Genomic DNA, 8,849 nt, shown 5'->3' with positions numbered 1-8,849 from the left:
CCCCGAGCAGCTGGGAGCGCACGCGAGCTGGCCGGGGCCGCGCGGGCAGCGCCCTGAGCCCGTCCCGCGCCCGCGGGCCCTGCCGAGCAGGGGAGCGCCCCGGGATGTCCCGGCGGCCCGGAGCGCGGGCAGCGGCAGCGGCGGCCGCGCCGTGAGGGCGGCAGAGCCCGCGGGACTCGCGGTGAGTGGGGCCCGGGCGGGCCAGGGGCGGGCGGGGCGCCCTGGCGCCAGAGCTAAGTTCGGCCTTCGGGCTCGGCTTCTGGCGCCGGTGGCGGGCTGGAAGGAAGCTGGGTTCCGCCTTGGGGGCCGTGGCGCCCCAAGCTCCGGTCACCCGGGGGCACCCACGCTCGGGCGCTTGGGTGACTCAGCTGCGACCCGGCCACGCGGGGGCGCTCCGGCTGCGCCCCGGGGCAAAGCGGGGAGGGTGCGGGAGGAGGGTGGCGCCCCTCGGGGTTCGAGCCCAGCTGTTTAGGGACTCGCCTACCTTCCCCGAGGAGTCTGGGGGCGTCCGAAACGTAGAGTCCCCGCCATTGTAGTAGCTGCTGAAGACTTGGGGTCGGGCTGGCCCCTGGCCCCCGCACTCTGCTCTCACCCCCCAGTACCCCCGCCCCAGCGCCCTGCCGCAGAGCCAGCTCCCAGCCCAGGAAGAGGGAACGAAGGGAGGGAGTGGAGCTGGGCAGCTTCCCAGAAGTCGAAGTGTGTTTGCAAACTAGTTTTTTTTTTTTTTTCCCCGCAAAATCTGTCTGGCACCTGTGTGGTTAAGGAGGTGGGGTGGGGGGACATGGGGAGAGAGAAAGAGCGAGGCTCCTGCTTCCTTTCCTTTCTCCGCAGCCCTGCTTTTCTGAGAATAGAGGTGTCTTACTACCCTCTTCCCATCCCATTCCCCAGCCCCGCCCTCCGCCCCCCATTCCTTGGACAAACTCCCCGGCAAGGGGGCTATGATTTTGCCCAAGATCAGGAAGGGGAATTGGAATCCAGGGCTCGGTAGCCAGGCTCATGCTGATGCCTGTGATTCTCCCAGCCCTGTTATGTATTTGGGGAGAGTGACACCAGCAAGGGATCTGGGAGAATTACAAGCGGCCCTTTGTTTTGTCTGCCCTTAGTTTTTGCTTGCCTTAGGGGTGTGGGCTGTCACCCATGGGTGGAGTGCTTTTTCTGTTCCTTGGGCCCCCCACAGCTTCAGTAATTGGGGGGAGGAACCCCTTTGTAACCTTCAGCAGCCGCTGTGGCCAGTCTTGCTGGGGTCTGAATGGCCTCGGGTAGGTGAGCTGGGGGGCCACACCTCCCCCTCTGAGGTCCCCCCCCCCGCCCCCCGCTTATCTGTAAAATGGGCTAATGCTCAAGGACCTGTGCGCCTGGAGGCAGGGTGCAAACATAGGGAGTGGTTTTATTGCAGTCCCTCTGGCATAGGGCCCAGTGTGCTCTGGTACTGCCCCAGGTGGGCATCCCTGCTGGCCTCTGTAGGAGGGGTCCCCCCAGGGCAGGTCTGGCCAAGGAAAGAACCAGGGACTAAGAATATTGACAAACGGATTCTCCTTGCCCTCTGCCACTTCCTGTGTGTGTGCCTTCTCACTCGCTGGGCTGGGGGGGGGGGTTTCCATCAGTAAAATGAAGCACACTATGACACATTCCAGTTTATAGGGCTCCTGGGAGGCTGCAACCGGAGAACAGGGGTTCTGCAAAGTGGAGTGTGCTTCATGAATGGCATATGCGGTGTTTCAAGGTACCCCTCTCCCCGGGACCGTGAAAATTAAAAACTCAGGGAGAAGAGGGCCAGGGATCGAGCCTCAGTGTTTCTACCTGTAAAGTAGTAAGAAGGATACTCTGTATACCTTTGTCATCTTTTAGGGTAATTGTGTATTTATTTAAAGGGAGTTGTGGGGATTAGGCGACAAAGGGCTCATGTGCCAGCGTTGTGACTCGTCTGGTGACAAGCACGAGGTCACTGTTAACTGTCTGTGTTGTTATTCCTGGGAATATCCGTAAGCCTGATGAGGGCATTTAGGATTCCTTCTGGAGTTTTCTCAGGCCAGACACTTCTCCCTTCTCCTGCATCCTTCTTGGAGAGAAGAGAAGAGAAGAGCCAAATGTCAGGCTTCTGGACTGTTCAAAGTGCAGAGTCCCAAGTGGGCAGGTTCTGCCCAACGGAGGAGGACGCTGTGAGGGATGGTAGATCTGATTGTGTTCCCATTCTAAGGAGTGACAGAAAACAAAGTACATTCTCTAAGAATTCCTTCACTCCTGTCAGAGCAGGGAGCATTGTCCCCAGGCAAGGTCCCCTACTGAGAAGCCCCCAGCTTCTGGGGGACTGCCCGATGGAAGTCCCCCACCCTTCTCCCCCATCCCCAACCCTTACAGGGGCTGCTGGATCAGGCGCAACCACTTCAGGACTCCAGCCCCCTCTCCTTTGGAGACTTGGCCTCAGAAAGTGGGCAGGGTCCCCTCCAGTCCTGCCCAGCACCCTGCAGAACACAGGATGGGGTCCTTGGGAGCCAGGAGGCTGGGTCACCCTAGGATCTCGGCAGGCAGCAGCTAGAGAAGAGGACGGTCATGTCCCACCCCCACCGTCCAGAGGGAGACTTGGGGGTCCTGAAGGAGTGACAGCTTCCTGAGGTCCTATACTGCCTAAGAGCTGGGTGGGGGTCTAAGGTGCCTCCTCGTTCTCAGCTGGCCTCTGCTCCCGTGGTGGGGTCAAATGGACTGACTGTGCTGTTCCGTGTTCTGGAGTTTTCTCTGCTGCTCTCTCCTCACCTTCTTCCTCTAGGGTCTGAGATGAGACTAATTAGCTGCTAATTGCTCACTCCCTGGGTATCACCTCGGGGTGGCATTAACCACCTTCTACTGTCACCTTATTTATTCGATTGTGTATCCACTTATTATCTCTCCTCTTCCCGAAGAGTGGCAGCCTCACGGACGGCGAGGACCATGCCCATCTTGTTCAGGGCCCTCTCCCTGCCCTGAGAGAGGTGCTCCGTAAATACACGATGGATGTCTGGGGCTGCCCCGCACTATAGCCTCCCGTCACAGGGGCCCGTGATGTGCGCTGACAGAGCCCCAAGGAGTCGTGACTTTGCCCTCTTGTGTCTCTGGAGGCCTTACTGCTCAGCCCGCTAAGTGCCGGGGGAGCGGCCCAGGGCTTCGGGCTTGCTGATGGACAAGGAAAGGCACACGTCCGGAGAGGGTGGGATTATTTGCCTGACACCCAAGGACCAGGGGTGGAGGAGGTAGAGGTAGCCGCTGCTGCCATGGGCTCCCTCCCCAGGGGACTGAGGTGCGTTGGGGAGGGTCACCCACTCCCCGTGTGACCTGGGCCACAGCTCTTAACCCCCCTGACCTCAGTTTCTTTGTCTGGGAAATGGCGCTCCTTACCAGGAACTCTCCCCGCTGCTTTCTTTATGGGGTTCTTCGGGCAGCTTTGAAAGGGCTTGTAACCTAAAGAGGGCTGCGAGTCCTCTTCCACCAGTGGCATTGGGCCCCATGTTCCATTCATTGTGGTGCCGCCTGGTTGTCACTCAGCAAATGTTTTTTGAGCAGCTCCTCTGGGCCAGGGACAGCACTGAAGCCAGGGCAACGCCATGGAGCTCAGAGTGGAATGGGGGACAGAGAGAGGCCGCCAATGACGATCTGGCAGGAAGATTTCACATAGTTAGTGGGGGTGGGGGTGGGGGAGGCGCTTTGTGAGGCGTCAGGGAGGCCATGACATTCGAGCAGACATGCTAATCCATGGCCATGGTCTCGGGTTCACGGCTGTATCCCAGCTGTGCCTGGTGTCCAGCAGGTGTTCTGTGGGTATTTTTGAATGAATGAAAGAGGACCCGACAGAGGAGACAGCACAAGCAAAGGCCCTGAGGTAGGAACATGCTTAGTGTATTCTAAGAGCCCTCTTTCTCCGTTGGTGGCTCTAGTATCTTGCTGGGAGCTGGGGTCATCTGGCTTGTACGCTGTGCCTGGCTGGCCGCTCCCCGGAATGCAGGAGAGAGCATGCTCAGCTCCCCGCAGATGACGCCATCTGACCCCTCCCTCCTTTTGGGCCGCAGCCATCTTTCCAAGTCAGCCTTGTGGCCCCTCGGGGAGGGGTGTGCTTGGCACCATAAATGCAAAGATCCCAGCTGCCTGGTGTCACACTCTGGTTTGCCACGGACTAGCCGGATGACCTTGGGTACTGTATTAGTTTTCTAGGGCTGCTGTAACAAAGGACCCAAAACTGGGCAGCTCACAACACAGAAATATCTTCGGTTTTGGAGGCCAGAAGGCCAAATTCAAAGTGTTGGCAGGGCCGTGCTCCACTAAAGGCTGAAGGGGAGGGCGCTTTCTTGCCTGTTCCAGCTCCTGGGAGCTGTGGTAGCATCACTCACTCTGCTCTCTGCCTCCTTCCCTTGGTGCCTCATAAGGACACCAGTCATATTGGATTAAGAGTCCCTCCTCCTCCCGTCTGGCCTCATCTTAGCTAATTACATCTGTAGCCACTGTCTTTCCAGAAAAGTTCCCATTCTGAGGCACTGGGGAGTTAGGATTTCAACTTAGTTTTTAGGGGAACATAATTCAACCGCTAACAGGCAGTTTCCATAACTTCTCTGTGCCTCAGTTGTCCGATGTGTAAAATGGGGTGCTGGTGAGAGGTGCCATGTCCTGGGACTGCAGGGAGGCCACAGTGGGATGCCGTAAGCCTCAGGACAGGACCAGGCACACTCAGCCTGCGCTACTGTTTCCTTCTCAGGGAGGACCCAGAGCCCAGGAGCGGACCGTGATGCCCTTGACCAGAAGGGCTCATGGGGAGGGCTGGGCCTGGGGTAGCACCTGCCCTCTGGCTCAGAGAGGCCTATCCCCACTATCAGGCTGAGGGCTGTCGGGCTGAGGGCAGCCCTTCAGTGTGGCAGGGTGTGGGCTGGGCAGCAAGAAAGCTACGGAACTAAAGGAAGCTGTTGAGGAAAAGTGGGGGAGATCCCCACGTGCTGAGGGGTGTGAGCAGTGGTGCCTCGCCACCCTGCAGGAACCCGTGTGGGGACTTGGACCCGGGTGAGCCCAGGTGACTTTCAGGGTAAATCAGGCCAGAGATTCCAGGGGCGTGGGGTGAGCAGAGCTTGGGGCTGAGGCCCAGAGCAGCCCAAGGAAGACTGAGGGCTATGTGTAGATTCCTCAAGACCGGAAGGAGCCCCAGCCCTTCACAGGCAGGGAAACTGAGGCACAGAGAGGGCAAGGAACTTGCAAGAGTTGACATACTTTTGGGGGGCCCTCGTTTCTAGTCTCCCCGTGGTAGTCCCTGGCTGTGCATGGGCACCCCAGGGAAGAAGGAAGGGCCCAGGGCTGCTCCCGTGCCTGAGGCTGCCCCTTCGAATGAACCAGGTGGGAATGACTTTGGTTGGTGGCCACCATCACCATGCCCTCCATCCACCATTAGCTTGGTTTAGCCTCCGAGCTTGGCCCTGCTGACTCCCAAGGTCCCTGAAGTACCCTGTGCACCCCAAGGTGCATCCATACCCATTCCCTGTCATGCTTCCTGGGAGGCGGGAGGGCAGCCCGTCCTTTGCCTCGCTTGGTGGAAGAAGGAGCTGAGGCCTAGGAGGGAGGAGGTGGCAGGTGGCAGAAGCAGGACTTAACCCAGCGCCTGGACTCCCGGAGCGGGTGGGGAGGAGCATGGAGGCACCTGGCAGCCTCCTGTGCCCGCTGCGGAGCCATAGGCTGGTGAGATGGGCCAAGGCCCTTGGACCAAGGTTGAGCTGAAGCAGGGAGGCCCCCTTCCCCAGGGGCCAGAGCTTGGTGATTGGTTGGGGTGGGGGGAGGCTGCAGTCGGGGTGTGGTCTGGTGGGGGCTGGGGGGCTGGGGGGCATTAGACCCCTGTTGCAGCTCCCTCACGGTGCTGTCTGCTGCTATATTTATCCCTGTAATGGCCTGGCCGCCGCCTGTCGGGAGTGCCATGCCTTCGTGGAAGTAGAGAAGTGATTGGTGTTGAGACGCGCCCCCCTCCACCTGGGCGAGAGCTCGGCGCACTCTCTGGGGTCTGTGTGCCGCCTGGGGGGAGCAGTGCAGCCCCAGGCTTGCAGGGAGGGTCCAGGGGTGTGAGCGGCTCGGGGCTGGACTCCCCCTTCCCCTCAGAACGGGGCTGTGGCTAGGGTTGGTGTGTGCCTAGAAGGTGGGACCAGACCTGCCTGGAGCCTTTCAGCTGGGAGATTCAGACACAACTCATGATTCTGAGATCCCGGAACTGGCCCGTTGGGCATGCTGAGAACCTATGGTCCCCTTCCCCTTTCCTCACTTTCAGCAAAGGACGGCGACATTTCCTAAGCCAGTGGTGACAGTGGCAACATTTCTTAAGCCAGTGATGACAGTGTCAGTGCCTCCTGCCCAGGACCAGGGTCTCAGGAGGGGCTTTGTGGAGGACTCCCTGAGTTTTTGGTTTTACAACATTTCACTGAAGTATAAAATGTCCAGAAATGGAGCAGATGTCCCATGTGTACAACTCAGGGACAGGCCACCAACCCAAGCATCCATCAGCAGCACCTGGGACCCAGGAATGGAAACATGACCATCTCCAGGGCACCCCCCATGTGTCCCCCCCGCCCGCCCTGTTTGGTCACAAGCACCCATCCCCTCACCTGTCCCACCACTCTTCTGACTCCCAACAGCATAGACCTGTTTTGCCTGTTTCGTTCCCTATAAAGGAAATCAGACAGGACCGGGTATTCCTTTCGTCTGGCTCTATTTGTCCGGCCCCACGGTATAATCCACGGTGTGGGGGGGTCCCATTTCCTTAGCCCTCCTCCTGATGATGGGCGTTTGGGGTGTATCCAGTTTGGGGATCCTAGGAATAGTGCTGCTGTGAGAGTCCTTGTCGGGGGCCCTTTGACAAACATACGTGTGTGGTGTTTCTGCTGGGCGTTGCTGGGTCGTCACGGGATGCGTCTGTTTACCTTCTGGAGACCCTGTTGTACATTCCTCCAAGGGGGTTGTAGCAGTCCACACTCCCCCATCCCCGGCAGCCTCGTCCCCCTCTTGGTATGGTCAGCCTAGGGGTAGCAGTGGGGTGTGAGGGGGACACCGTGGTATCACGGTTTTGCTGAGCTGAGTTTGAAGAATGAAAAAGCCAAGTGAATGAGAGGGAAGGGTACTCCAGGCAGATGGAACAGCATATGCAAAATGACCAAGGCACGCAGACATCCAGCCAGAACTCGGTGTCGTGGCCAGCGTAGCTGGAGCCAGGAGTGTAAGCACTCTGTCAGGGGCTTGGGTGTTGTACTGAAAACAGCCTGGAGCCCCAGAGAGGTTTTTCTCATCTTGAGCCAGCCCCTACAGTGTGTCAGGCCTTTTTTTTTTTTTAATTTTATTTATTTGACAGAGAGATCACAAGTAGGCAGAGAGGCAGGCAGACAGGGGGAGGGGGGAAGCAGGCTCCCCGCTGAGCAGAGAACCTGATGTGGGGCTCGATCCCAGGACCCTGGGTTAATGACCTGAGCTAAAGTCAGAGGCTCAACCTACTGAGCCACCCAGGTGCCCTGTGTCACTTTTGTACTTTCTAGGCGATGGATAAGAAAAACTAAGATCCAGAAGAGCCAAGGGGCTTATCTGAAGTCATCTTAGCAGAGGCTCTGGGATGCAGACCCTTCCACGCCTCAGTTTGCTCATCTGAAGAATGGGAGCGGTGCTAACACATCGCTCAAGGATGTCATAGAGCTGTGGAAGTCCATACTGTGCTCCACACAGGGCTGGGGACAGGTGTGATTATTACTCTCAGTTTATTACTACTTCTCATCAGTGCAGCCGCACCTGCCTCCTTTCTTCCCTTACAGCAGGCAGAGTGGGAGTAGGCCCCCCTAGCTCCTACATTCAGGAAGGGCTGGCCCAGAACTCTAGCCCCAGCACCCTGTTTTCCTGCCCCATGTGGGTCTCCTACAGGCTGAAGTTTGTGGTGATGGTTAATTTTATGTGTCACCTTGGTGAGACTGTGGTGACTAGTTGTTTGGTTAAACATTGTTCTGATGTCCCTGTGTAGGTATTTTTAAGATGTGATTAACATTTAAAGCAGTAGACTTTTATTAAAGCAGATTATCCTCCATGATGTGGGTGGGCCTCATCCAATCAATTGAAGGCCTTTTATAAAAGCAAAGATCTTCTCCAAGAAGAAGGAATTCAGCGCCAAGACTACAACATAGAGGGACACCCAGCTGGCAGCTATCTCTGTCGGTAGAGCGTGCGACTCCTGATCTTGGGTAGTGAGTTTGAGCCCCACGGCGGGGGTAGACTTCATCTTAAAAATAGATCTATCCCACAACATGGAAGTCTTGTCTAGTTTCCACCCTGCCTGGCCTGCCCTGTGGATTTTGGACTCAAGACTGCCAGTGTCACCTCTGACTGACCTGAATTTCCAGCTTTCCGTCTTGTCTTACAGATTTAGAATTTGCAGCCCCCACAACTGCATGAGCCAATTCTTTAAAAGAAACCTCTTTCTCTATATATAGCTCTCCTGTTGGTTCTGTTTTCTCTGGGGAAGCCTCATACAGTTGCCATTTGTATTCTTGGATCGTCTCGTCTAGGAAATGGGGCGAAGGAGGCCACTTAGATCTGGACACAGTCAAGACACAAACTGACCCCAGTTCAGCCAGTGAAGCCATCAAGGCCAGCCAGCAGCGACCAGGCATATGGTAAACCGAGGGTTCTGGCCAACAGTGTTACCCTCTAGATGGGACATGGCAAACTCAGAGATCTGCAGAGACCTGGCCGGGAGCAGTTGTGGAAGGAGGACCAAGTAGAACATGGGCCTAATTACACCCAGGGCAGGCCCACCTAGAGCGGTCCCCCAACACCCGCCCCGGGACGTGGCCAGCCATGAGGCGGCCATATTGCAAGCTTGGATC

The 8,849-nt window shown here is 57.4% G+C and overlaps 1 protein-coding gene across 1 annotated transcript in view; it reads left to right on the top strand.

Annotated features, from left to right (window-relative positions):
* Window positions 1–8,849, top strand: part of CPNE2 (copine 2) — a 45,088-nt gene continuing 36,239 nt past the window's right edge. The window contains exon 1 of the mRNA XM_032854409.1: window positions 1–181. The gene's annotated coding sequence lies outside the window, so the exon portion shown is untranslated. The remainder of the gene's footprint in view (window positions 182–8,849) is intronic.

The sequence above is a fragment of the Lontra canadensis genome, unplaced genomic scaffold, assembly GCF_010015895.1.
Source record: "Lontra canadensis isolate GAN:19392208 unplaced genomic scaffold, GSC_riverotter_1.0 scaffold8, whole genome shotgun sequence".
NCBI lineage: Eukaryota > Metazoa > Chordata > Mammalia > Carnivora > Mustelidae > Lontra > Lontra canadensis.
Note: the sequence above shows the minus strand (reverse complement) of the source record. Positions and strands in the feature narration are given on the sequence as shown.